General features: G+C 45.9%; 2 long non-coding RNA genes across 2 annotated transcripts in view; one reads left to right on the forward strand and one right to left on the reverse strand.

Moving 5' to 3' along the window:
- The window catches only part of LOC137520964 (uncharacterized), a 68,828-nt gene that overhangs the window by 18,236 nt on the left and 22,616 nt on the right, over window positions 1–27,976 (forward strand). Inside the window, exon 2 of the long non-coding RNA XR_011021976.1 lies at window positions 323–399. This is a non-coding gene — a long non-coding RNA (uncharacterized lncRNA). The remainder of the gene's footprint in view (window positions 1–322; window positions 400–27,976) is intronic.
- Window positions 164–27,958, reverse strand: LOC137520963 (uncharacterized). Its single transcript, XR_011021975.1, has 4 exons — window positions 27,872–27,958; window positions 7,223–7,288; window positions 1,791–1,910; window positions 164–418 (listed from the first exon to the last, which is right to left on the reverse strand). It is a non-coding gene; the product is annotated as an uncharacterized lncRNA (long non-coding RNA).

Below are 27,976 nucleotides of genomic sequence, written 5' to 3' on the forward strand. Positions count from 1 at the left end.
AACCTGTTGAAGCTGACACATCCAGACTATGGCTTAAATCACCATACTCCCTCTAGTGCTGCCTTCTGGGAGATAAACAGACAGAGCATATTCTTCTGAAAGACAGGAAGAGCTTGGATTGATGTGTCCCAGTGAAGATACCTGAGTGCACAGCAGTGCGTACTTCATCGAGGAAAAGTTTTACTATTATAATATTATTTTTAGGTTTATCTGTTATATCCAGTCCTGACCCTGTTGAGGGCGGGGTTTATCTTTCCATATCCAGTCCTGGCAGATCCTGTCACCACTCTCTGATCGAAGTTTTCCTTTGTTTGAATTTCAGAAAAGAAGATGCTGCTTCCCATCTGGCAGGGATAAGCTTCTCTAGGTCATTTATGCTCCATCTTCCAATACAGGACGGTAAGTGTATCTGTAGTTCCTGATTGTAACAAAGAATTGTTTATATACACAGAATGGTTAATACGGTTAAGAAATGGTTAATATGGAGTGGCTAAATTATATTACCAGCATGCCAGAAATTCTGTTTTTAAGATAAAAAAATGCTAAGTGTGGTTTGCCTTTTTAAAGGGACTCTGAAGTCCCTCAAAAAACAGGGTTTTCTTTTATAAACCTCTTTAACGTCAATGCCCTAACTGAAATGCTGTATCCTCGCAGCTGAACACTAAATAAATCACCCCAAACTCACGGGGTAAAAATCCACGACTTTCTTGGTCGTGGATTTAGCTGCCTGGGGGAGGCAGAGCTTTGAGCTGTAGCTCTGCCTCCATGTGCGTCAATCTGCATTGATCACCGCCTTTCCCCACCCCTCTCAGTGAAAGAAGACTGAGAGGGGAAGGTGGAGATCCGCACAGATGGACACGTGTCAGAGCTACAGCCCAAAACTCTGCCTCTATATGGATGCTCTCCCCGCAATGTGCCCCAGGGAGTTTGGGGTGATTTATGGAGTGTTCAGCCACAAGGATGCAGCGTTTCAGTTAGGGCATTGATATTAAAGGGGAACTGAAGAGAGAGAGGTATATGGAGGCTGTCATGTGTATTTCCTTTTAATCAATACCAGTTGCCTGGCAGCCCTGCTGGTCTATTTCTTTGCAGTAGTATCTGAATAAAACCAGAAACAAGCATGCAGCTAGTCTTGTCAGATCTGACTTTAAAGTCTGAACCACTGAAACACCTGATCTGCTGCATGCTTGTTCAGGGGCTATGGCTAATAGTATTAGAGGCAGAGGATCAGCAGGGCTGCCAGGCAACTGGTATTGCTTAAAAGGAAATAAACATGACAGCCTCCATACACCTCTCTCTTCAGTTCCCCTTTAAAGAGGATTTTAACAGAAAAACAGGCATTTTGGGAGACTTCAGTTTCTCTTTAAAACAGAAGGAATTTGCAATAATTCAGCATAAAGTGAACATCTGTGGTTACCCACAATGCACCGCTACTGATTATGCAAATTATTTCTTTATGCCCCAGAAGCCAAGCTTGCATCCAGAACTGCTGGTGTCTAGCAAGCCTATAGCTAGACACCAGCTTGGTTTCTGGGGCATAAATTGTGGGTAACCACAGATTATCCCTTTATGCTGAATTATTGCAAATTCCTTCTGTTTTAAGAAGGCAAACCACACTTAGCATTGCTATACCTTCCTTGTGGTTTTGGGTCACCCCGAGCTGCTTGGTTACTGAGTTGTAAGAAAAACAAAAAGATTTTTAGCAGCACGTGAGAAATGCCATGCTAACAGTTTAGGTTTTTTTTTTAAAGGACAGGTGCAAGGTGATAATAGAAACAAGTTCTACTTACCTGGTGCTTCCTCCAGTCCCTGGCAGCCTATTTGTACCTTGTCGCAGCTCCGGTGCCCCGGGAACCCCTCCGTTGCACAAGGTCAGCATCTTCTGAACCTGCGCCATCTGCTTTTGCTGCCTGAAAGAGTAAATATTCAGCTATGCAACTGACAGTTTTTCTCCAGTCGGACTATAGCTCCCTCACTGATAAGGAATTACAGTCATAAAATACTTTTCTGGCCCACAATTGGGCAGGGGATACATGAAAAAAAGGTCGATAGTTCATATATTTTACCTCTGTGAGATACTGGACAGACCAAACAATAAAACTATTTTTAAGTTTTTAAACATCACATAAAACTGTGGGATATCTACTGTAAATTAAATTTTTAGGAGTAGAAGGATAGATACAATGTATTATCTGATTCACTTTAATGTCAAAGAGGGGTGAATGCCATGCCGATAAGAGAGTAGGACTCTACATTGTAGCAGATCTTTAGAGTAGCAGTAATGGCAGTGCAGGACCTGTTGCATCACGGGCGGTGATTGACCCGAGCTGCATGGTGAATTGGATTTCCTGTATTTTTGTTGGGTTCATGTGGGTTACGCATTGTATTCTGCTGTATCCTTGTACCCCTCACACGTACCCTTCACCAAGAGAAATTCTCTCTGCCTGCATTGCTGCTGCAGTGAGGGGACACGCGGGACTATGTGATTAGCCAGCATTGCCCCCCAGTGCACTCGCAGACCCCCAGATAAATAGGATCAGTTTATCATGAGGCGGATGGCAGCTGCACTTGCTGTAAGGCATTAGAAGCGACATGTAGAGGCGGTCACCAGGAAAATGGCCCAGTTAACCCTTTTCACACCTGCAGGGGCTGGGAGCAGACTTAGTAGTAATTAAGTATTCAGGCAAAGACTGATTGTGTGCATTAGAGGAACGACCCGCTGCTAAGACTGGCTGCAGCTGATGTATGAGGTGTCATAAAGTGCCTCTTCTCCTGCCATGGCACTTCCACCATCTCTGGTATCAGTAGTATCAGGAAGCTTCATGCTATAAGAATCTATCTGAGAGGTTCATTAGCTGCGATGACCCGTATCTAGAAACATGTCCCTATGAGTCGTGTGAACATCATTGCAGCTCAGAGGTAATGGATGTTCTCTGTTGAGGACTTGATCAAAGAAAATAATATTATTGTTATTATTACTAGCAGTTGTAGCAACAGTAAGGGCCCTTTTCCACTATTGTGTGATCTGATCTGAAAAAGCGGATTGCAGCCGTTTTGCATAACATGTAAATCGCGGTGCTGCGTGATTTTCGGTGCATTTGCGCTCGTTACCGATGGATTGTGCCACAATGCAATAGTGTTACCTAGTGGAAAAGGACCCTAAGACTAGTTATAGTATTAGCGAAAGCATTAAAAGCAGCACGCTTTAAATTAAGGATAGACCTATGTCACAAGGATGATGCACATTTGTGGAACACAAATGCCAGCAGAAAATCACTGCGACAAACTATTTGCCAACATAGAATATGGCTGGATGGCAATTTTGTTAGTGAGAAAGTTGATGGCAATCAGCCACTACTGACTGAGTAGCAGAGCATTATTCCAGGATTAGCGATGGCAATGTCAGCATGGTGGTGTAGTGGATAGCGATCTCATGTGGCAGAGGCACTTTTACTAGCTAAGGCAAACTAACAGTTACTCCTGTTACAGCCTGAGGAAGCAGGCATGGACCCCTGAAACGCATTGCAGCATTTGGCATTACGAATAAAGTGGATTTTGCTGATAATTGGCTGTTGATAGTCTTCTGGGTGATGTAAGTCCACCACTACCTTCCTTTTTTAAATGTTTTTTAAATATTTTAACCTATACTGGTGCCTCATATCTACTTGAAATCTAAGTCCACCCCTGGTAGAAGGGTCTTACTCTGTCACGTCTTCTTTCCTGGCTACAGAGAGTGACATTTGAGTAGGGTCAGGTCTAATCTCTCCACCTACTGCTACAGTGGTTGCTTTAGTGGTAACCCACCTTTGTGACCACCTCTCTTCTGTTATACTCATATACATTTAAACCTTTAAACATACTGCACTATCAAGACTTCTCGATTTGTCTTCTTTGTATTTTTCAAAAAACTAATATCTAACAATATCTAACTATGTCTAATGTTATCAAATTATAACTTGATATCATTAGAGTCTTGGATCAGCTAGGTTTTGGCGGGCAGCTCTGCTCCTTACAGAGAATGACCTCAGCCTTTTCTGTTGGATGTAGAAAAGGCAGAGGCCTTTTTCTACATCTGAAAGGACCTAAGCACTAGAAATCGGCTGGTATGGGGTGAGTCTTCTTAATAACAGAATGGGCCAGTCTGCTAAAACTTGATTGCTTTAGGTTTATATTATTATGTTGTTGTACACCAGATATGCACTTTAACTAAAAGTGAGATGTATCCTGAACGAGAAATTTGCATATCTACCCTCCCAGACAGGAACCTTGCTGTGTGACAGATTCTCTTTAAAAGGCTGTCACCAGATTACACTGTGCCACCATTATGACACCATGTAGTAAACTTAATGTGGGGCCTAAAAAAACCATCCAGGACTCCTAATTGCATGACAATACTAGTTAATTTCAGATGACTGCTGAGTGGCCCTTTCTAATTTTTGGCCATATATCTGATGAGCATCTAAACCGATTTCACAAGCCACCTCAGAACATGGAGGGAGGCGGCATGTCCTCATCTGTCTACATTAAGTATCTGATCCTGCAGGCGACCCGATGATCACAAACGCTACAATGAGAACAGGCGGCTATGATGTACCGTCGCTCCAGCGATAAATGGAGCGTACAGGAAGACAAATGCCTCTAACCCGCATCGCCTTCTTAGAGGGAAAGCAGATGACGCTGCAGAAATAACGGATTCTGCTGAAATAAGAAATAGATGAAGCTTAGCGCACACAATGCTTCTGGAACGCAGTCATTCACATTGCACCATACCGACATAATCGGACCACTGGCTGCCCATCTGGGAATGGAGGATTGTATCTAGAATAATGATAACAGGTCCTCCCACCGCAGCTAAATGCTTTATATTTACATTTAGATATTACGGATATTAGACAAGCCCTGATATCCAGGATTGTACTTAGATGCCCTCACAGGGGTACCAGTGATCTGGCCATACTTCCCATACACTCTTCTAGCCACAAGATATCCTCACCAGTTCCTTGTGCCACTGTTATCTCTTTTCCTCTGCTGGAAGCTACTCAGGGCATTGCTGAGGTGGAGGTGAGAGAGATGATAACATTGGCAACGTGGAGACGTCAGGGGTGGATCTGAATCAGTCCAGCCATATTGAGGAACAGTTGCACTGCAGAGACATATGCTGCCCTCCACAGCCCAACTCTCACTCTCACCCTCTGCTGTCTGTATGATAATCAGAACAAGCGGCTGGGGCTGACAAGTGACATTCATGCAGGGGCATAACTGGATGGGAGCAGCCCCTGCGATTGCATCTACTAACCTTCTCTTCCGCTGATGCAGAGGACTATACTTCAGATCAGGTATTTTGTGGCTACACTTGTTATGGGTGTGAAGATCATTATGGCCGCACTTGTTTTATGACCCTTGTGAGATGGGCCTTAACGTTGTGAAGAGCACCAATGGAGGCAAAGGAAGGGGTGTGAACATTGGAGGGCCAGATCAAAGTTTTGTTGGGGGGTCCTATGAATTGTGGTTACGCCACCTCATTCATGCTAGGCTGTTGCTGCCCACTCTGTGATACAAGTGGCACCATTAGAAAGGCTGATGGTGATTGTATAGACATATAATCCAGTAAATGAGAGATAGGGCAGGGATCAGGGTTGAATGGGGCCACGGCATCTGTCAGTGCTAGAGCTGCAAACGGTGCTATTTGAAGTTTGAGGGGATGGGCATGCCAGAGAACACCTTTCAATATCATCCTTTATCTCTGCACTGGACAATAGAGGCTTTTGTACCAGCCATGGTATCAGCTAAGGACCACTGGTGTAACTATAGGGGAGAGGACCTCGTGACCTGTTAGGTTGGGGGAGGGGGGTTGTTGGCAAGGAGGAGGGGCCTGGACTTCTTCCTTCCTTCTCCTCCACCAGGCCCACCTCCTGTGATCCTCTAGTGGTGTTCTTTCATTCAAACCTACAGATCAGCGTAGCTGCAGTGACAGAGCTTACCTCTTCCCCCATCAGGTCTCTCCGGTGCTCCCAAAGCAGCCACTAGATGTCATTGTCCACTCTGCTCTCTCCCTTCCTCTTGGTCTGACAATCTCTGCAATTCAATCCGAAAGGAATGCATAGAGCACAGTGACACCTAGTGGCTGCAGTGTGAGTGCCAGAGAGACCCGATGGGGGAAAAGGTAAGGCCCGTCACTGCCGCCACACTGATCTGTAGATCTGGGTGGCAGAGCCAGGGAGCATAGAAGGGGGACCCCGCTGGATGAAGGAAGGAGTCACAGGGTGAGGTCTTAATGTAAGTGGTCCCCTAATCGTTTTGCAGGGGGGCCCATCAGGCCAGGGCTGGTTCTAGCTACTAGAACGGGGCAAAAGTACCGTGGGGCCACCACAGCAAATCCACCCTCAGGACCCAAAGCTGGCTGCCAGGCCCCATCCTACTACACACATCACACAATATCATTAGGTGTCCATCTTATGTCCGCTCAAAAGCATTGTTGACATCCCCATTATTTCCCTCAACACAGCTGAGTCTTACCTAATCCAGGCAGGTCACAGGCAACAGCACCACACTGTATGCTTCGGACTTTGGCTAGGTAGTGCAAATTTTCCCTGTTCCCATGGGTCACCAAAGCTCGGCTGAGGAGGAGACACCTTGGGGGGGCCCTGGAAGCTCTGGGGCAATTGCCCCTTTGCCTCTATGAAAGTTCTGGCCCTATGTCAGGCCATAGTTACGCCTCTGCTGAGGACAACCACTACTACTACAATAACTAGTAGTAGTATCAGTAGTCTGTATACTTCTGAACAAATGTATAAACTGTTTTACTTCAAAACCTTAGGCAGTGCCCAAACCTTTCCTCACGAAAAACACCAAACAAATTCTCTCTGAGACTGCACCATTTTGGCCTGATTTTCCCACTGCTGTCCAGGCTTGAGGCATTCCTCTCTTTCCCCATCCTTATTTTTGGAGGAAATATGTACAGTTTGCATTTCTCTGTGTTCCCTATTTGCGGTGACATGTGTTGCACATAAGCTATTAAATGTCTTCTCTGGGGGGTAAATATTTCCTCTCTGTTTAGAGTCTCATTCAGGTTGGATCAATGGACTCAAATTTAGTTTATGACAAGCCGGACAGAGGCTTGATGGATCAGAGCTGCCTGGTATAGGCCAAAGCCTGCTAAAGTCAAGGACAAGTGACACATTTCTTAAAGAGCTTATTGACCCCTGACCCCTGTGTTTCTTACCTATTGATTTGTGTGGCCTGAAAGGCTGGGCCTGGAGAGCGGCATGCTTGTTGAGGAGACAAGGCCCTAAGAAAGGAACGGATCGATAAGAAATGATTTAGCTCAGGCGAAAAGAAAACTGAAGGTCTGGCGTGAAAGTTGAGCATTAATAGACTGCAGATTCTGGACATTCTACTTAGCGCTGGGCGTGAAAGACTGTCAGGTTAATGGTGGGGATCACAGTCACCCACTGCTGGGAATATCTGCCAGGCTGATGTGTGATCTGGTCTCAGGGGACTCACAGAAGGATGACTTATCTGACCAGCTGATCCATTATTTTACTCTTCTCAGCAAAGTCTGGATTGTGTAAAAGGAATAAACTTTATTTAGCGTGTATCATTTTAACACAAAAGGGGGTTGTACTAAAGCAGGGCTGAAATGAAGCTGTGGTCACTGAAAACATTCACTTTCATGCAGAGGAATTTATAAGAATAGGATGGTCTTTAGGATGGTCTTTACCTGGCAGGCAGGAAATTTGGGCGCATGAGGCAGGTGGACAAAAAGGGCGCTGCGATTCACTCCCATAATAAATATCGTTTAATGGGCGCCCAACAGGAAAAAAGGGCGCCGGAGAAAAATAACGTTTTACAAGTGGCGCCCGGAGACTTTTAATGTTTTATAACTGCTTCTCATGATTACACATTATTTAATGATTTATCATATTTTAAACATTATTTTTAAACGAAAAACAGTACAATATCTTTTTTAAACATTTTTAAACGAAAAACCGCTCAATATTTTTTTAAAAAGTTATTAATGCTCATCACAGGGGGGTCTTAGGTTTAGTCACCACCAGGGGGGTCTTAGGTTTAGGCACCACCAGGGGGGGTCTTAGGTTTAGGCACCACCAGGGGGGTCTAGGGGTTAAGGGTAGGTACAGGGAGGGTTCTGTGTGAGAGTAGGGTTAGGTATAGTTTTAGTAAAATTCTTATTAATCTTGTATAAAACGTTATTATACATTTCACTTTTTAAACAGGGAAGGTTAACGATTTTACAATTGCCGATTTAATACACATTATTTAATGATTTATAACTTTATAAAACATTATTTTTAAACGAAATATAGCACAATTTTTTTTAAACGTTATTAATGCTTATCACAGGGGGGTCTTAGGTTTAGGCACCACCAGGGGGATCTTAGGTTTAGGCACCACTAGGGGGGTCTTAGGTTTAGGCACCAACAGGGGGGTCTTAGGTTTAGGCACCACCAGGGGGGTCTTAGGTTTAGGCACCACCAGGGGGGTCTTAGGCACCACCAGGGGGGTCTTAGGTTTAGGCACCCCCAGGGGGGTCTTAGGTTTAGGCACCACCAGGGGGGTCTAGGGGTTAGGGGTAGGTACAGGGAGGGTTCTGTGTGAGAGTAGGGTTAGGTATAGTTTTAGTAAAATTCTTATTAATCTTTTATAAAACGTTATTATACATTTCACTTGTTAAACAGGGAAGATTAAAGTTTTTACAATTGCCGATTTCATACACATTATTTAATAATTTATAACTTTATAAAACATTATTTTTAAACGAAATATAGCACAATTTTTTTTAAACGTTATTCATGCTTATCGTTTAAAACCCTGCGCCCTTTTTTCCCGACGCCCTTTTTTAACGTACACCTTTACCTGTGTTTGGAACAAAACAAGCTTCACATAGCTTCACGCCTATGTCCTTTACTGGATCAACCACAAACATGATGGTAAGAATAGCTCCCAACTGTCCCTTTTTCGGAGGCACAGGCCCTCTTTGGGAGCCATGTCCCACTTTCCCTCTTTCTTCCTCATTTGTCCCTCTTTCAGGATTCATGTACAGATCCATGTAAATATATGCATTTCATGTACTGAAAATTTGTTTAATTGACTCTAAACTTTATTCCCACCCTTTAAATAGATATTCAGTATTTCTTATATTCAAATGTGTATGAAAATCTAAAAATTTATGAAATCTTTATGGAATGATGACTAGGGGTGTGTCGGGGGCATTATCAAGGGTGTGGCGGGGGTGTGGCTTAAAGTGCACCTGGGTTTAAATAAGTCTCAGGTTTTATACTTGCCTTTTGCTTCCTTAAGCCCCTTTGAGGCTGCTTGATCCACCACCATCTCCCCGGACCACTCCTGTCCCTCGCAGGCCAACCCGGTACTCTGGTTGAGTCACACTTCGTTCTGTATACTGATACTAACTGCTGCACAGGCACAGGACACTCCCGGCCACAGGAGCATGACCTAGGAGCTCACGGGTAGCACATGCTTGACAAAATACGTCTCGGCCCGAGAACCGGGCCATCCTGCAGGGACAACGGTGGTCCGGGGAAAATGGCAGGGACCAAGCAGCCTCAAGGGGGCTGGAGGAAGCCCCAGGTAAGTACGGAACCTGAGACTTCCTTCATTTCAGGTTCCCTTTAAGTGTGCCTCTTTCTTATTTAAAAAAGTTGGGAGGTATGATGGTAACATTTACATGGCTGTGACATGTCCTGTAGCGGTGTAGTGGTAAATTCTCTTGCATCTCTGATCAGGAGGGCCATAAATATATATACTTACCGGTATTATGACCATTATGCTACTTTTTTTTATCACATCAAACATTAATATTACTATTATGCATTTAGATAGCACTGACATTTTCCTCAGTGTTTTACAGAGTACAGGACACTGAATAATTTCAGCAATAGCTAAGCAAGTGTGGAGGCAACCGGCTTGGCCAATGGCAATTGAGGAAAGGGGGGGTCTGCCTGGGGGGTCCCCATTGTAGCTAGAACTGGCCCTTGTTAACATTCCACCTAGCTAAATCTAGGTACACACTATACGTAGGAATATGCCTGGCAGACATGTAGCAGATAGGGAATAAAAGGTAGCAGGAAAAAAGGGCTAGTGGGCGAAAAGGGCGCCGCCATAGACTCAAATGCATATATCGTTAATACGGCAAAAAAAGCAGAAAAAGGGGCGCCCAATAAATATTGTTAACATTAGAACACAAGTTTTTGAAGTATGTTATCGTTTTGGAAGCTTATAACATTATAGTTTTTGTCATATTATTTTGTTTGCATGAACAGATTTTACATTATCAAAGACTAGCCGGGTAGAAGGCAGGAAGGGGATATTGGGCACAGCGGCGGAGAGCTTAAGCTTACCTGGGTCCCCCGTGTGCACTCCCCCTCCAGCTTAAGCTCAGCAGGAACCCCCCCTCACCTGGGTCCCCCATGTGCACTCCCCCTCCAGCTTAAGCTCAGCAGGAACCCCCCCCCCCCTCACCTGGGTCCCCCATGTGCACTCCCCCTCCAGCTTAAGCTCAGCAGGAACCCCCCACCCTCACCTGGGTCCCCCATGTGCGCTCCCCCTCCTGTTTAAGCACAGTAGCAGCCGACACTATTAGTAAGAGGCAGCGGGCGGGGATGACTCACCTCTTCCCTGTTCCATCGTGCGTTCCACTGTCGTCACTTCCTGCAATGCCACACACTGTATTGGTATAATTTGCCTTTTTAAAACAGAAGGAAATCTGCAATAATTCAGCTATAAATGAACATTTGTTGTTGCCCACAATGCACTGCTATTAAATATGCAAATTACCCCTTTTCCCCCTTGGTAAGCCAAGCAAGCATATAGCTTTAAATTTTACACAGTCATATCAAACCCACATGTAGACAGCCTGTTTCAGACTTTTGGTCCTCAACAGTACATGGCAAGGATTGATACGGCTGTATGAGATAGGGCTTGGACCAGTACAACAGAGTAACCAAGTAGCTCTGGGTGACCCAAACCACTCGGAATGTATAGGGGGATAAAAGGGACCAAAAAGACCTCCTACTAAAAAAAGCAAAGCTTGGTGTAATTTGCCTTCCTAAAACAGAAGGAAATCTGCAATAATTCAGCTAAAGGTGAACATTTGTGGTTACCCACAATGCCCTGCTACTAAATATGCAAATTACCCCTTTTCCCCCTTGGTAAGCCAAGCAAGCATATAGCTTTACATTTTACACAGCCACATCAAACCCACATGTGACAGCCTGTTTCAGACTTTTGGTCCTCATCTGTACATGGCAAGGATTGATATGGTTGTATGAGATAGGGCTTGGACCAGCACAACAGAGTAACCAAGCAGCTCAGGGTGACCCAAACCACTCGGAATGTATAGGTGGATAAAAGGGACCAAAAAGACCTTCTACTAAAAAAATCAAAGCTTGGTGTAATTTGCCTTCTTAAAACAGAAGAACATCTGCAATAATTCAGCTATAAGTGAACATTAGTGATTACCCACAATGCACCACTGCTAAATATGCAAATTATTACTTTTCACCCTTAGAAAGTCAAGCAAGCCTATAGCTTTAAGTTTTACACAGTCATATCAAAACCACATGTGACACCCTCTTTCAGACATTTGGACCTCATCAGTACATAGCAGGGATTGATAAGACTGTGTGAGATAGGGCTTGGACCAGTACAACAGAGTAACCAAGCAGCCCAGGGTGACCCAAACTACTAAGAATGTATAGGGGTATAAAAGGGACCAAAAGGACCTCCTACTAAAAAAAAGCAAAGCTAGGTGTAATTTTCCTTCTTAAAACAGAAGCAAATCTGCAATAATTCAGCTATAAGTGAACATTTGTGGTTACCCACAATGCACTGCTACTAAATATGCAAATTATCCCTCTTTGCCCTTGTTTTGATATGACACTACTTCTTCTTCTTGCTTGGACCAGCCCCTTCTTCTTGCTTGGACCGACCCTGGGGGCAGGGCGCTACTTCTTCTTCTTGCTTGAAGGTTGAGGCACTTACTCTATTATATATATAGATATTATCGTTTCTATGTGTAAAAGGGTGTTTCTGTAGGGGGAGTGGTTAGGGCTAGGGACCACCAGGGAGGGTGGTTAGGGTTAGGCACCACCCACAGAGCGGTTAAGGTTAGACAACACGGGGTGGTGGTTAGGCACCACCAGGGGGTGGTTAGGGTTAGGCATCACCTGGGGGGTTAGGGTTAGGCACTGTAGGGGGGGTAGTTAGGGTTAAGCACTGCCGGGGGTGGTTAGGGTTAGGCACCAGCAGGGGAGTGGTTAGTTTTAGGCGCCACCAGGGGAGGGTTCTGTCTGAGAGTAGGGTTGGGTTAAGCAGATGTTGTTGAATTACATAACGATTTCTAACGTTAATATATGTAAGGTCTGGTAACCTATTCACCCACGAATCAGCTCCAATGCCCCAATCTATCACCACCGTCTTCGCCTTGTGTGGCGTGTCCCCACTTGAACGGGAGGTGAGACACTTCGGTTACACCCAGGTCTTTAGGGCGCAAGGTATTGTAGTTGAATGCAGGGTGGGCAAAAATAGATCACCAACACCAAAAAGAAATACTTAAGCAAGTCGAGAAACAATCCGAGGTCATACATAGAAATCTGAGGGTCGCAGTAGAGAAGGATCAGGCAAGGGCAAGGCCAAGAGTATCCAAAGTCAGTTCAGGCAGCAAACAGGCAACACGAGTAAACAGGCAGTAGGTCGTTCCAGGCAGCAAACAGGGATGGTCAGTAAACAGGCAGAGTTTAAATCCAAGTATCAAACAGAATAGCAAGGTTCCAGGAAGGATAGCAGCTAGACTAGCTAACGCTAACACGGGCAATTTGCACACAGACACAGCAGGTATATATATATCAATAATCCACCAATCAGTGGCTGGCCACACATGCAGAGCACCAACCATAATCAACACCATAGCCCTGCATAAGGCTCCCTGCACACTGATTCCGCTTTTTACATTTTTTTATTTTTAATCTTTACTGCATGCTGCATTTTTTGATCCGTTTTTCTGTTGAATGTATTCAGTGAAAATCGGAATTGAAAATCGGAATCGCAAAACTGATTTGCAGTGTGCAGGGAGCCTCAGTGTCAGCTGATAAAGTATGTCAGCTGACAATGACATAACGGCACCTGAGTGCGCAAGACGGGCGCATAGACACAAGCTCCTGTCGCCTAGCTTCACCAGCCGCGTCCATCCCTTCACAGAAGGAGGTGTGTGCCCGCCCTCGTTGCCATGTACGCGAGAGCCACAGTGCGCACGCGAGAGCTGCGCTAGGCCAGAAGAGCCAGGAGACGGAGATCTGCCGGCGGGGACGTATGTATCGCTGGATCCCGGAGGTAAGATTGTTACAATATTTTTTCGTTATCAATTCCCGTCTGTTTTAAAACAGTATTTATTGTTAACCAATTTAGATAACGATGTTTATCATTATTGAGATTTCATTATCCACTGGCGCCAATTCGTTATCCAGCCGAGCCCTTTTTTCCTGGCGCCCTTTTATTATGCACCCAAATCAAAGAAGCACAGGGCGGGCACAGGTATATCTTCACCATGGAAGTATTTTAATGGCAGCAGATGTAATAGCCAGAGGAGGCACCCGATGGGAAGTGCTCCCCCCTAATTGACAGCTGTTTCACAACAGACGTCGCATCGTCAGAGGCACAGCGGAGGGTGCAGGGAGGCTGCTGACAGCGCCGCTAGACTGCTCAACATTTTTGTATCCAAGCGCAGTGTCTGATGTCATAGGCCACCCCTCCCACCGTGCACACCGATCTCTTCCACCAATCATTCACTTCCCACTTTACAGCAAGCCATCTATCACTGGCTACCATAGTGGCGGGTGGGTTAGGGGCGGACCCAACCAAGCTGCAAGACAAACCAAGCCTCAGAGGTCACACCCCAAACCTCTCCCATTTCATTCACCACAACCAAATTAGTTGCAAGCCATACGCAGGTAGATGAATGGGGACAGATCGCTGTGCAAATAAAGTCAGGCACAGAGAACAGGAAACAGGAAAAAAGGTGCATATGGCTAATGGACTAAAAGGGCGCACCATAGGCTCCAATGCAAAATATTGGCTATTGGGCGCCAAAGAAGAAATTAGGGCGCCCGTTAAATAGCAGGTGCTGGGACCGTGAAATCAAACTTTTTCGTTTACAGAATACGTTTTGTAGCAAATATAGTTCAGAAATTAATGCGTACATTATTGTTAGGCTATTTATTCTATTATAAATATATAGCTTTTTGATTTTTTTTTCTATATTACTGCTATTTTAAGATTTTGAATGCGTACTTTATTGTTAGGCTTACACTATTACAATTATATAGCTTTTTATATTCATGTTATTTGCACCAAAGTAGGTGGGTTCTAGGGTTAGGTTCCGCCATGGGGGTTTTAGGGTTAGGCACCACCAGGGGTGTTTTAGGATTAGGCACCACCAGGGGGTCTTAGGGCTGGGCACCACCAGGGGGATCTTAGGGTCGGGTACCACCAAGGGGGGGGGGGGTTAGGATTATGCACCACGAGGGGGCTCTTAGGGTTAGGCACCACCAGGGGGTCTTAGGGTTTGGCACCATCAGGGAGGTCTTAGGGTCAGGCACCACCAGGGGGATCTTAGGCTCAGGCACCACCAAGGGGGGGGGGGGGGCTTAGGATTAGGCACCACCGGTGGGGTCTTAGGGTTAGGCACCATCAGGGAGGTCTTAGGGTTAGGCACCACAAGGGTAGTCTTAGGGTTAGGCACCACAAGGGGGGTCTGGATCGATAAATAATATATTTCTCTATGGTGTTGATTCACAAAATGTTTCTGGTGATTTATCTTGCCTTATTTGTATTCACCTTTTATTTGCTGCTTATCAATGCAAAGTAATATTTGTGTCTGCGTATAATTTTACATTCTTCAGTCTACAGTCTGACTTCTTTCGATGAAGGCAGAGATGGAATAAAGAAGAACTGTCACCAAGGATAGTACTTTATCCCAATCAGTATCTGACCCCTCCTTTCCCCCAAGAAATCTTTACCTTTTTTCAAATAGATTATCAGGGGGGGTCTGTATGGCTGGCTGATATTGCGGTGAAACCCCTCCCACAGTGTGATGTCAGGACCTAGGTCCTGACAGTTTCCTGTCTCTGAGCCTTGTAGCATTGTGGGAAATAACAGCTTTTTCCAACTGCCAAGAGACCAGTATCTCCCTCTGTGCATACAGTATGTATATCTATAGAAAAAACAACAACCTTTAAGCCTGCCGCATTGTTAAGGGGTGTGGTTATAGATGACAGTTGGTGCTTTCTGTTTTTTTTTTTCATGTCTGCCAGTAGTAAAGATGATGACATGTAGGCTGATTGTGGATCAAATAATATGAACAAATTACATGTCGAATATCAATCTTTTCTTGATCTCTCTTCTATTTTTTAACTTCTCTCTTTACAAGGTATCGATTTATTTTGTTTCCCCTTTTCGCTTAAGTTCCTCTTTAAGATGTTATGGGGCCCTAAGCAAGGTTGTAGATTTGGGCCCCCCTTGTGGCAATTTTGGTAAGCTGAAATGAAGAGAGGTCAAACAAGATGGGTCCCTAGACACCCACTTGGCCCCAAGCACCTGCCTAGGTTGCCTTGTGGATGATCCTGCTCTGGATGAAGGTGTCATTGCACGCACCGAGGACAGAATCCTGTGTTCCACATCTGTGAACAGTATTTTTTTCAGTCTGCGCTGACAAAGAACTGACTATCAGAGAAACTATTTGAGTAGGATAGAGTTACATAAGATGCCACGCCCCCAAATTCACTCATTAATCCAAGAACTGGCTATGAAAAAAACAGCCAGTGCATTCCTTTTCACTGCTCATGGTTACAGCATTTTCTGGCTGTTCTCCTTTAATTTCTGCCATTTCCACAAAAGCCGTTCTAAGAAATCTTCCTAATTCCCACAGACGTCACTCAGGCCCAATAAGAGGCCTTTAATCCGGCGGAGTCTCCCTTCTCCTACTTTGCTAAACTTTAGTTTTCAGCGCTGAGCGCCGTGCCCCCGTCAAGCGATGGCGGCCAGTGTCTAATCTGTCTGCAACACACAGAAGACGAGTGGCGGATTTCTCCCGACTCTTTCACTGACACAAATCTACATAATCGTTTTAAAAGTCTCACCATTTCTTGCGATTATTTTCTCTGTGTCACTTTAGGAAGCTGTAAGACTGATTCTGCCTCGGTAATCCCCCCATATTGCTTAGCACCCAAATCTCTAAGATTTTAAGAAGATTATTTCATTTATAATTGATTGAGTCTATTTGCCAGATTGGGACTTCAAAGAGGTTGCGCCTTAAGACAGTCAGGTGCGGCGCTTATTCCAGGCGGCAAGCGACATGTGCTGTGCAACCTGCCCAGCAACAGGACTGATGTTCTCGCAAGGTGCCAGACCGGCTCAAGAAAGAGTTTCATGCCACAAGATGGGGGATCTGTGCTCAGCGTTTCGACCTCACCTGTGTGGACAGTAGCGATGTTCTTAACCCAGTTTATATCTAGTCATACAGTATTTGCAGTGCACATCATGGGCTAGTATGACATAAAGGGGAACCCCAAAGCACCCGCACCAAGTCAGTAGGCATGCCCACGGCTGGTTCTAGAACTTTTGCTGACTAAAGCAATATATTATGAGGAGCCCCCCCCCCCCCCCCCCCGGATATGTGCTGCATCACTCACCTGCTCTCAGCAGATTAGCGATGGGATCACCAGCCACACGTGAATTCCTGCTTCCTCTCTGACTACAGTGGTGCCTCATGTGACTAGGCAGCATGGTACAGGTCGCATGAGGCACTGCTGTAGCCATGGATACAGGATGCTGGATGGGCGGATGGTGATCCTGTTGATGTAATACTGAGAGCAGCATCGCTGAGCATCTAGGGATGAGGAGATGGGGAGTGCGAGGCAGGGCTGTGGAGTCGGTACAAAAATCTTCTGACTCTGACTCCTCAGGTTATGAAACCACAGACTCTGACTCCAGGTACCCAAAATTGCTACGATTCTGACTCCTCGACTCCGTCTCCTTAGTCGAATTTTTACAAAAGCTATGGATTTGGGTCAAACATCAACCGACTCCTCACTTCATTGAAACCACGACTCCGACTCCAGCTACCCAATGCTCCGACTCCTCGACTCCGACTCCACAACCCGAGGAGAGGGACATTTGGGGAGGAGAGCGGCCTCTTGCTGCCCTCTAATTGTTGCCACTGTGAAGCACGTGATTCAAGTTGCTTCATGGAAGAACTGCCCCTGGGATGCCTTCCTCAAATAAAAATAGCAGACACCTGGGTACAGAGCTGGGCCAAGGCAGAGGTGAACGAGGCACCAGTCATAAGGAGAGGTTGAGAAGGGTGCATTTTAATCACTGCAGTCACGAATGGGCAGGATTGCATAGCAAATATGTGCTGCCCTGACTGCCCAGTTCAATTGCATTCCATCCATTACTGTCTGTATGGACATGAAAACGAACCACTCAAGCTAACAGGTAGCTTTTGTGCTAGGCTGTTGCTATTCATTCAGTGATATAAGGGCTGTATAGGACTCAGCAAGAGGGTAAGATGCAAGCAGGGGCTGAATTGAAGGGGTGTATAGCACATCTCAATAGCAGCCTGAGCAAGTGATTGGTGGGAGCAGGGCAGGGGCACCTGAGACCTGATCATGCAATGAAAGTTTCCCAGCCCTGTCTGTGTAGACGCCGGCACTGTGACAAAGTGGTTAGCTCATATATAAGCAGCATGACAGCTAAGTAGTAAGGACTCTCACCTTGCAGTGTTCGAGTGCCAGATCTAAATTCCTGCAAAGACACTGTCTGCATATAGAAAGTTGTCCCTGTGATTGTGTGGATTCCTTTAATACTCTAGTTAACGGGTCCAGTAAAAAATGGCGCATATGAAAAATGGTGCACGGTGATGCCGCTGTTGTTTTTTTTGCCGTTTATCGTTATTTAACAATACGCTATAAACGTTATTAAACGTTAATGTTTAGCTGTAAAACGATATCAGCCAGATGACAGAGGCTCTGCCTCTGCCACTGAACGTACTTTCTTACCCTGTGCATGATGCTCCAGGCTGGTGGCTGGCTGGCAGTGCCCGCTGTCTAGTGGTGCTGGAAGTGGTCAAGCAGCTGATCCCGTGTGGGTGACCCAGCTCATTGCTGCCTTCGTGGCATTCCCGCTCCTGCACTCTCCTCCTGCTAGCATCATCCCCGCGCTGTGCCAACCATCCTCATCCCCGGATCTGCTTTTCCTAGACAGCAGAGGTGACAGGCCTAACGTATCCGCTCTCCACCCATCCACTCCTCTCTCTTCCCTCCTGCTGCTTCATTTTAAACTGGAGAAGCCGCCACATACAAGGAAATTGTGTCAGTGAATGAGCCAGCAGCCGGAGCAACCCTCCTCACAGTGGGTTAATTAACGTTAAAAACAGTAAAATGATAATTAGCAATATGTAACTTAAAGAGGAGCTGTTAGGTATACGGTCTCAGAGAAAAAAAGCACATATATCAGTAGCTAAATATTGGCTGTACTTACATTACATATGCATTTCACTGTCCACGTTTGGATTTCACAGAATTTTTATATAGGATTTGCAGAGAATGATGCTTCTGACAGCTCATGGCAGGTTCCATGTTTGTCTATCTCCTATGGAGCCAATTGTGATGTCATATCCTCCCTGCTTCCTGATGATTCGACTCACAAAAAAGATCCTAATGGACAACACTACTGTGCAGTGAATATTAATTAGCCATGTGGCTAGGAACAATAGCGGACTCATGCAGTATACTCTAACGGAACATGTGCCCTGTGATTTTTCAGTGATGTGAGTTTAGGCTGCTGCTGTTAGAAGCTGCTGTAACATGAGCCTGTGAAGCAGCCTTAGGGCGTGATAGGGAAATGAAGGGGATGACCCAAGGTAGTGCACTGGGGAGAAGCAGCCCCAGAATGCTTTGCAGTATCTGTTATGCATCCTGCCGGCCTCCTTACAGAGCTTGGGAATAATAACCTTTCAATCGGCAGTGTGCGCCATTTTTCTCTGACCCACTAGTTAACTCCCACCACCCAACAACATATTGGTAAAGTATTTGGCTTCCCACCAAGATGGCAAACAAGTGTGGTAAGGAAATCAGAAGATCGTGGCAGGTTCCAGCCAGGTTTATTCTTTATTGTCCTGTATTTGGCGGATTCCAGCTTTATTCTCCGGAGTCCCGTATATGGCAGGTTCCAGCCAGGTTTATTCTTTATTGTCCTGTATTTGGCGGATTCCAGCTTTATTCTCCAGAGTCCTGTATATGGCAGGTTCCAGGTTTATTCTCCAGAGTCCTGTACAGTATATGGCAGGTTCCAGGTTTATTCTCCAGAGTCCTGTATATGGCAGGTTCCAGGTTTATTCTCCAGAGTCCTGTATATGGCGGTTCCAGTTTTATTTTTAGAGTCCTGTATATGGCGGGTTCCAGGTTTATTCTCCAGAGTCCCGTATATGGCAGGTTCCAGGTTTATTCTCCAGAGTCCTGTATATGGCGGCTTCAAGGTTTATTCTCCAGAGTCCTGTATATGGCGGTTCCAGTTTTATTTTTAGAGTCCTGTATATGGCGGGTTCCAGGTTTATTCTCCAGAGTCCCGTATATGGCGGGTTCCAGGTTTATTCTCCAGAGTCCTGTATATGGCGGTTCCAGTTTTATTTTTAAAATCCTGTATATGGCGGGTTCCAGGTTTATTCTCCAGAGTCCCGTATATGGCAGGTTCCAGGTTTATTCTCCAGAGTCCTGTATATGGCGGCTTCCAGGTTTATTTTTAGAGTCCTGTATATGGCGGGTTCCAGGTTTATTCTCCAGAGTCCCGTATATGGCAGGTTCCAAGTTTATTCTCCAGAGTCCTGTATATGGCGGGTTCCATGTTTATTCTCCAGAGTCCTGTATATGGCGGTTCCAGTTTTATTTTTAGAGTCCTGTATATGGCGGGTTCCAGGTTTATTCTCCAGAGTCCCGTATATGGCAGGTTCCAGGTTTATTCTTTAGAGTCCTGTATATGGCGAGTTCCAGTTTTATTCTATAGAGCCCTATATTTGACGGTCCCAGGTTTATTCTCCAAAGTCCTGTGTCTGGCAGTTCCAGGTTTATTCTCCAGAATCCTGTGTATGGCAGTTCCAGGCAGGCATGGGCTTAAATTCGGATTCGGGTGATCCGGATAGATACTATCTCGCACAGCATTACTGGGTGAAATCCGGAAAATAACTATCCGGATCACCCGAATCCGAATTTAAGCCCATGCCTGGTTCCAGGTTTATTCTCCAGAGTCCTGCATATGGCAGGTTCCAGGTTTAATCTCCAGAGTCCTGTATATGGCAGGTTCTAGATTTAATCTCCAGAGTCCTGTATATGGCAGGTTCCAGGTTTATTCTGTAGATTCCTGTATGCAGCAGGTTCCAGGTTTATTCTCTAGAGTTCTGTATATGGCAGGTTCCAGGTTTATTTTCCAGAGTCCTGTATATGGCAGGTTCCACGTTTAGTCTCGAGTTCTGTATATGGCAGGTTCCAGGTTTAATCTCCAGAGTCCTGTATATGTCAGGTTCCAGGTTTAGTCTCTAGAGTTCTGTGTATGGCAGGTTCCAGGTTTAAGCTCCAGAGTCCTGTATATGACAGGAGCCAGGTTTATTCTCCAGAGTCCTGTATATAACGGTTCCAGTTTTATTTTTCAGAGTCCTGTATATGGTGGGTTCCAGGTTTATACTCCATAGTCCTGTATATGGCAGGTTCCAGCTTTATTTTCCAGAGCCCTGTATATGGCAGGTTCCAGGTTTATTCTCCAGAGTCCTGTATATGGCGGGTTCCAGCTTTATTCTCCAGAGTCCTGTATATGGCGGGTTCCAGCTTTATTCTCCAGAGCCCTATATTTGACAGTCCAAGGTTTATTCTCCAGAGTCCTGCATATGGCAGGTTACAGGTTTATTCTCCAGAGTCCTGCATATGGCAGGTTACAGGTTTATTCTCCAGAGTCCTGCATATGGCAGGTTCCAGGTTTAATCTCCAGGGTCCTGTATATGGCAGGTTCTAGATTTCATCTCCAGAATCCTGTATATGGCTGGTTCTAGATTTCATCTCCAGAGTACTGTATATAACAGGTTCCATGTTTATTCTCCAAAGTCCTGTATACGGCAGGTTCCAGATTTATTCTCCAGTCCTGTATATGGCGGGTTCCAGCTTTATTCTCCAGAGCCCTATATTTGACAGTCCCAGGTTTATTCTTCAGAGTCCTGTGTATGGCAGGTTCCAGGTTTATTCTCCAGAGTCCTGTATACGGCAGGTTCCAGATTTATTCTCCAGACTCCTGTATATGGCGGGTTCCAGGTTTATTCTCCAGAGTCCTGTTTATGGCAGGTTCCAGGTTTATTCTTCTGAGTCCTGTGTATGGCAGGTTCCAGGTTTATTCTCCAGAGTCCTGTATATGGCAGGTTCCAGGTTTATTCTCTAGAGTCCTGTACATGGCAGATTTCAGGTTTATTCTCTAGAGTCCTGTATATGGCAGGTTCCAGCTTTTATCTCCAGAGTACTGTATATGGCAGGTTCCAGTTTTACTGCGAAGAGTCCTGTATGATGGATTCCAGGTGTATTCTCCAGCGATTCAGCACAGTCACTGCTGTTAGGATAACGTGGCGCTCAAAGGTTGTATGTTGGCAGTTTTGCCTTTCATGCGTAAAGCTTTTCTAACAAATAGAATCCAGTTGGGGGATTTCTGTCTGCACTAATTAATTCTTCATTAACTGCAGTAGTTGTTAGACGCGGGTTCTTAAGACTCCATGAAAGAGCTGCAGACTGTTATAATGTGATTTACTCCTCGGGAGCTTCAGTTTTACAATCCATCTTTTCTTCATTCAGAAAGCATTAATTTCTTTGCTGATTGACAATACTGTACATCACTGGCACAACAATTAGTGAACACTGTTCACACTTAACCAGTCCTTATGTAACCATCTCCAGGCTCTGCTGGGGAGCTGTTCACATGACATAAAGTGAACCTTAACCCTTGGGGGAAAAAGTTTCACTTACCTGGGGCTTCCCCAAGCCCCATGCAGCTGTCCTGTGCCCTCGCAGATCCTCGAGTGTCCTCTGGTCCCCCGTCGCGGCTTAGTTTAGTTTTCGGCTAACTAATAGTCGGCCCCCCGGCAACACGTCCTCTTCTTTGCCTTCCCTGCCATCAAGCGCTTGTGCCTGTGCATGACGTGCTTGACGGCGCGGAAGGAAAACAAGAGGACGCGTTGCTGGGGGCCGACTCTCAGTTGGCCGAAAACTAAACTAAGCTGCAGTGGGGGACCGAAGGACACTTGAGGAGCTGCGAGGGCACAGGACAGCTGCAGGGGGCTTAGGGAAGCCCCAGGTAAATTAAACTCTCCCCCCCTCCCCCCCCCCCCAGGGTTAAGGTTCACTTCAAAGAGAACCCGAGGTGTGTTTAAAGAATGTTATCTGCATACAGAGGCTGGATCTGCCTATACAGCCCAGCCTCTGTTGCTATCCCAAACCCCCCTAAGGTCTCCCTGCACTCTGCAATCCCTCATAAATCACAGCCATGCTGTGAGGCTGTGTTTACATCTGTAGTGTCAGTCTCAGCTGCTCCCCCGCCTCCTGCATAGCTCCGGTCCCTGCCCCCGTCCCTTCCCTCCAATCAGCAGGGAGGGAAGGGATGCAGGCGGGGACTGGAGTTCTGCAGGAGGCGGGGAGAGCAGAAGACTGACACTATAGAGATAAACACAGCCAACTCTGACAAGCTGTTTGTCAGCAGCCTGGCTGTGATTTATGAGGGATTGCAGAGTGCAGGGGGACCTTAGGGGGGTTTGGGATAGCAACAGGGGCTGGGCTGTATAGGCAGATCCAGCCTCTGTATGCAGATAATATTCTTCAAACCCACCTCGGGTTCTCTTTAATGACAGTTACTTCATGAAATCATTCTGCTGGTGTGTGAGAGTGGAATCATGTGAGAGAGGTAACACCCCTCCACCAAGGGTGGACTTGAAATGCTTAATTAGTATTTGAACAGAGGTGCCAGAATAACGTAACAATATTTAAGAGCAGTTTAAAAAGGGAGGTAGTGGTGGACTAAAAACAGACTCAAAACACTCAATTATCAGTAGAAAAATTCATTTATTCGTAACTCCAAAATTGCAATGTGTTTCATAGGTCTATACCTGCTTCATTAGTTTATCATGATATCACTAAACATCACTGAAAGAGAAACCATAACCAAGAATTGAACTTCATCCCAATCCCTTTCCCATGAGAAATCTATTCCTTTTCTCAAACGGATCATCAGGGGGCTCTGTATGGCTGATTTTGTGGTGAAACCCCTCCCACCGTGTGATGTCAGTGCCTCACAGCTGAGGTCCTGACATCACACTGTGGGAGCCTTGTTGCATTGTAAGAAATAACAGCTGTTTCCAACTGCCAAAAAAGCAAGCAGCATCTCCTTCCAGTGACATCACCTGCCAGCAGTAAAAATGTCACCATGTGATAAATGTCTGAATGTAAATCAGGGAGAGGAAAGATTTTACAATGAGCAAACACTGACTAAATCATTTATACATAATTATTGTAAAAATTAAGCACTTTTTTATTACATTATTTTCACTGGAGTTTCTCTCTCTCTCTATATATATAACAGCACATAAATCATAGTGGCATAGAGGAAGCTCCTGGGTGACATATTCCTCACACAAGTCTCGCTGGTGTCCAGCACAGTGCCAGGCCGGTGTGAGAACTGGCGGCTGAGGCGGCTCAAGTGAGGATGTGTTGGTGTAAAGCCCGTCGTCTCAGATTTCGCACCTCTATTCAGAAAGGCGCTCCCTTTTGATAAAGCTCCAGGAACGGTGCTCGATGTGATCCTGAAATCAAAGCTTTGTTTGTTCGGCAGAGGAGTGTGTCAAGACGATGAGAGAAATATTCCACAATCGTTTGTGTGTTCACCGTGTGTTCCTGTCCTAATCCCCCACCTGGGACTTTTCACACTGCCTGCCATGAGGTGACTGTTTGTTCTGGCTCTGCTCAGAGATTCAAAACTGTCTCTTAAAGCTCCAGTCTAAGTGTAGTATTTTCAATAAGAATTTAAAGCAAAACTGAAGCCTCCTAGAAAAAAATGGTCAGATACTCACCTATGGAGAGGGAAGGCTCTAGATCTCATAGAGTCTACCCGGTCTTCTCTTGGTGTCCTCATTCCCCCATTGTCCCCTGGCCAACTTTGTCACCTCCAGGAATCCTCAGAAGGCTTCGGAAGCACTTGTGTCTTGAAGACGATTGTCTCCGTACTGCGCTAGCATGAGCATGAACTCGAACATGTGCAGTATGGAGCCGCCCATCTTCAAAAACATTTGTATCCTCGAGTGCTAATTCCGAAGCCTTCTGAGGATTCCCAAAGGCATATTTGACCAGGGAACCTGATGCCAATTTTGTTGTGGTGAGGGGGTATCCCGTGAGTTATTGCTGCACCCCAGCTTGAACTAACAATGTTTCAATCAGAGACACTGTCACTTGTGTGTTCCTCCGGACAGGAAGGCAGTGTGCTCTTTTTCTTTTCCTGCTTACATTGATGGACATTGGAAGCTCTAAAGGGCCACATAAAATGGCAAGGAGGGCCTAATTCGGCCCACAGGCCTTGTGTTTGACTCCTGTGCTCTAGGTGGCTTTGTGTGTCTTCCTTCACCCTCTTCTAGTTTGCAATCATGCTTTCCTCTGTGTACAAGTACACTCACACATGGAGGAGAGCATGGCTGAGGGATCTTGCACAACAGTGGTGGACTCCAAGATAGACCAGGAACCCTCTGGAACATCCAGAGGCTTCCCTCTACATGGGTAAGTATGTAACTTACCGTATCTTCTGTTTAAGAAGGCAGCATTAACTAAATCAGCTCTCTAATTATTGTATCGGGAAACCAGATAGATGTGTAGTGTTACCTGTCTTGTTATGATAAAGTTACTTATTGTTTCTACCTCACTTCATGGCCTTAAAGGGTATCTGAGCTAACGAGGGAGAAAAAAATTATACATACCTGGGGCTTCCTCCAGCTCCCTCCAGGCTTATTGCTCCCTCGCCATCCTTCTGTGCCGCCTGAATCCTTCGCAATTGGCCCTGGAATGTCCTCCGGTTGGGCACGTACTGCGCATGCATGGTCCGTTTGCACGCTCCCCTTAGCACTTCTGTTGCCGGGACTATTCTGCACCTGCACAGTACTGCTGCACAGACAAAGAATGCTCCTGGCGATGGTAGCATGGCGTGAGAGCACGCGGCTGGAATGCGCCGACTGGCCCCAAAAGGAGGATTTTCTGGGGCCAGTTGCAGACGATTCAGGTGCGCAGAAGGACGGCGAGGGAGCGATAAGCCTGGAGGGGGCAGGAGGAAGCCCCAGTTATGTATCAATTTTTTTTCTCCCTCGCCATTTCAGGTGCCCTTTAAAGGGATCCTGAGCTGTACTTAAAAGCGGAATTTGGGCTTACACGGGTGATTCCTCCAGCCCCCTGTAGCCTGCGAGGTCCTCTAACATCCTCTTCTGGTCCCACTGGTGGCTCTAGTAATTGGCGACTTCAGGTGAAGCCACACGTCCGCATCCCCACTATGCACCCATCACGTCATCACAGTCACCGTTAGCCTCTTTTGGGAGCCGCACATGCGCAGGAGGCTTACGGCGACTGTGATGATACGACGATTACTGAAGCCGCCAGTGGGACCAGCAGAAGAAAGAAGAGGACGCTGGAGAACTTCGCTGGCTACGGAGGCTGGAGAACGCCCCAGGCAAGTCCAAATTCCTTTTTTTAATTACACCATAGGGTCCCTTTAAGGTTCACACTAGCAAAGGTAGATGGCATGCATTTGGAACAGAATGCACGCAATTGCACACTATCTGCATTGCCATGCATTGTGCTAATTGTGTCAGCTCTGCGTACTGCTAACAATGCGCGCAGCAGTGTGATATCTCATCACATCACTGCACAGCGCATAAAGTGTGGACATCAGACAGTGCAGTATATGCACTTCTGATGTTCTTGCATATCGTACATCAGGCACATTGCGAAATGCGCACAGCAATGTGTACAGTGTGAACGAGGCTATAATGATCGGCAGTCTTACCTTAATTACAAACTTTGCAGTGCTGAGTTTGTGGGATGCCCCCGTGTGTATATGTGTCGGTAGGTTAAATATTTGCATCTCCATTATTGGATTGTGCTTGATGTTTGTATAAATCCCCCCGCCCTCTTCACCGCCCCCTAGGGGTCTCATCGCTCGGGAGGGAAAACAGATCCGTTTAGAAGTGAAAGCTCTGATGAGTCCAGTAATTAGCTAATCATTCAGCTGCAATGACCCCCCATCTCCCCGGGAGTTTATTCTCAGTCTATATTTGTCTGTTTAGCCTGAAATATCACAAGCTGCCAATTGTAATCATGCTTTCTAATCCCAAATTAATTCACTGCAAATGAGCTGTCAGGAGAAGATTGATTTATTTTGGTAATTTGCCTGGCTGCGAGGAGCGCGCTGACAGAACAACGGCGGCCAAGACCTGGAAGGCCATAGTCAGCCTAAGGCTCCGTTGTGGGCAGGAGTGAGGCCTAGTCATTGCAGGCCTCATCTGTCAAGTCTGCTGCTGACTGCGCTACTTTCCCCATTTACACTGAGCGAGCCCCATGCAGCCTGTCATGCCAAAGACATCTGACTTTCAAACAATTAAATGAGAAGTTCCGGTCCCTGCTGAGGGGACGATGACGTGGAGGAGCGGCTCATTATCATCACCCAGTTCTGCTGCATATTCTTCTCTGTCCATTTCTGATCATCTGCTTTTTGCTTCAGGAGACATTTCTTTATACACAAACCAAACAGTTAAAGGATACCTTCATCTATATGAAAATTTAAAACCGGGGGAGAGGCATGGGCTCTTCTCATGCCCCCTGTTATGATGTAATGACCCCCGAATCTACTTCAGGGTGCCTGACGATATGTGTCCTTGATAGCGCGCCCTCAGCCTAGAGCGCTCTGTGCACTACATAGTCATGGCTCAGTGTGCATGCGCAGAGCGATTCCCGCCGTGTGCGTGGTTAAGGACGCGAATCACGAATTCCGACCCGGAAGGAGGTTTGTGGGGTCATTACGCCATAATGGAGGGGGAGAGAGAAGAACGGGGGGAGCGGTGAGCATGAGGAGAGCCCACTACACATGCCTGCTCCCGTTTTTAAATTTTCGTATGGACGAAGGTATCCTTTAAGGTGGCCATACATTCATCTGCCACCAAATCGACCATCAGAAGGTTCCTCTCTGATCAAATCTGATCAGAAAGGAATTTTTTGCCTCAACATACACACATTTCCACCAAAATTGTCCTAGTGCCACCGCTGCCACCCTCACAAGTGTATATATGCAGCGTTGCATGTTGCACATATGATGAATAAACTCCACAATGCAATAGGGGTGGGTAGAGGCTGGGTGTTTATTGAGGATCATTCTGGAATGAGATGGAGGACACCCTTTTACTAGGAGAGGAACAGTAAAAACTCCCACAAAATCTTGTCAACATTATATTACTCAGAAATCACGTCTGTGCAAATACAGTGCAGCATATCACAGCGAACAACAACCAACATTCTGCATAACATGCTCATCATCTCTGCCACATACAATATCCTAACAACACTGCAATGAGTGTCAGGGCAGCTGTCCTGTGACTACATTACTCTGAGTATTAGGAAAACTGTCCTGTGACTACACTGCTCTCATCTCTTCCTCTTGCATATAAGAGAGATAGGGCAGATGTGTAACAAGTAAAGTTTAGTAAAGCTAAAACTTAGAAAAAGAATCACCATACCTGGAATGAGATGAAAGCCAGGGCACCCTTTTACTAGGGCAGGAACAGAGCAACTAAGAAAAACTTCCTACCAACCAAGAATGTACAACTGGTTCCCCCCTCCCA

The sequence above is a fragment of the Hyperolius riggenbachi genome, chromosome 6 (assembly GCF_040937935.1).
Source record: "Hyperolius riggenbachi isolate aHypRig1 chromosome 6, aHypRig1.pri, whole genome shotgun sequence".
Taxonomy (NCBI): Eukaryota; Metazoa; Chordata; class Amphibia; order Anura; family Hyperoliidae; genus Hyperolius; species Hyperolius riggenbachi.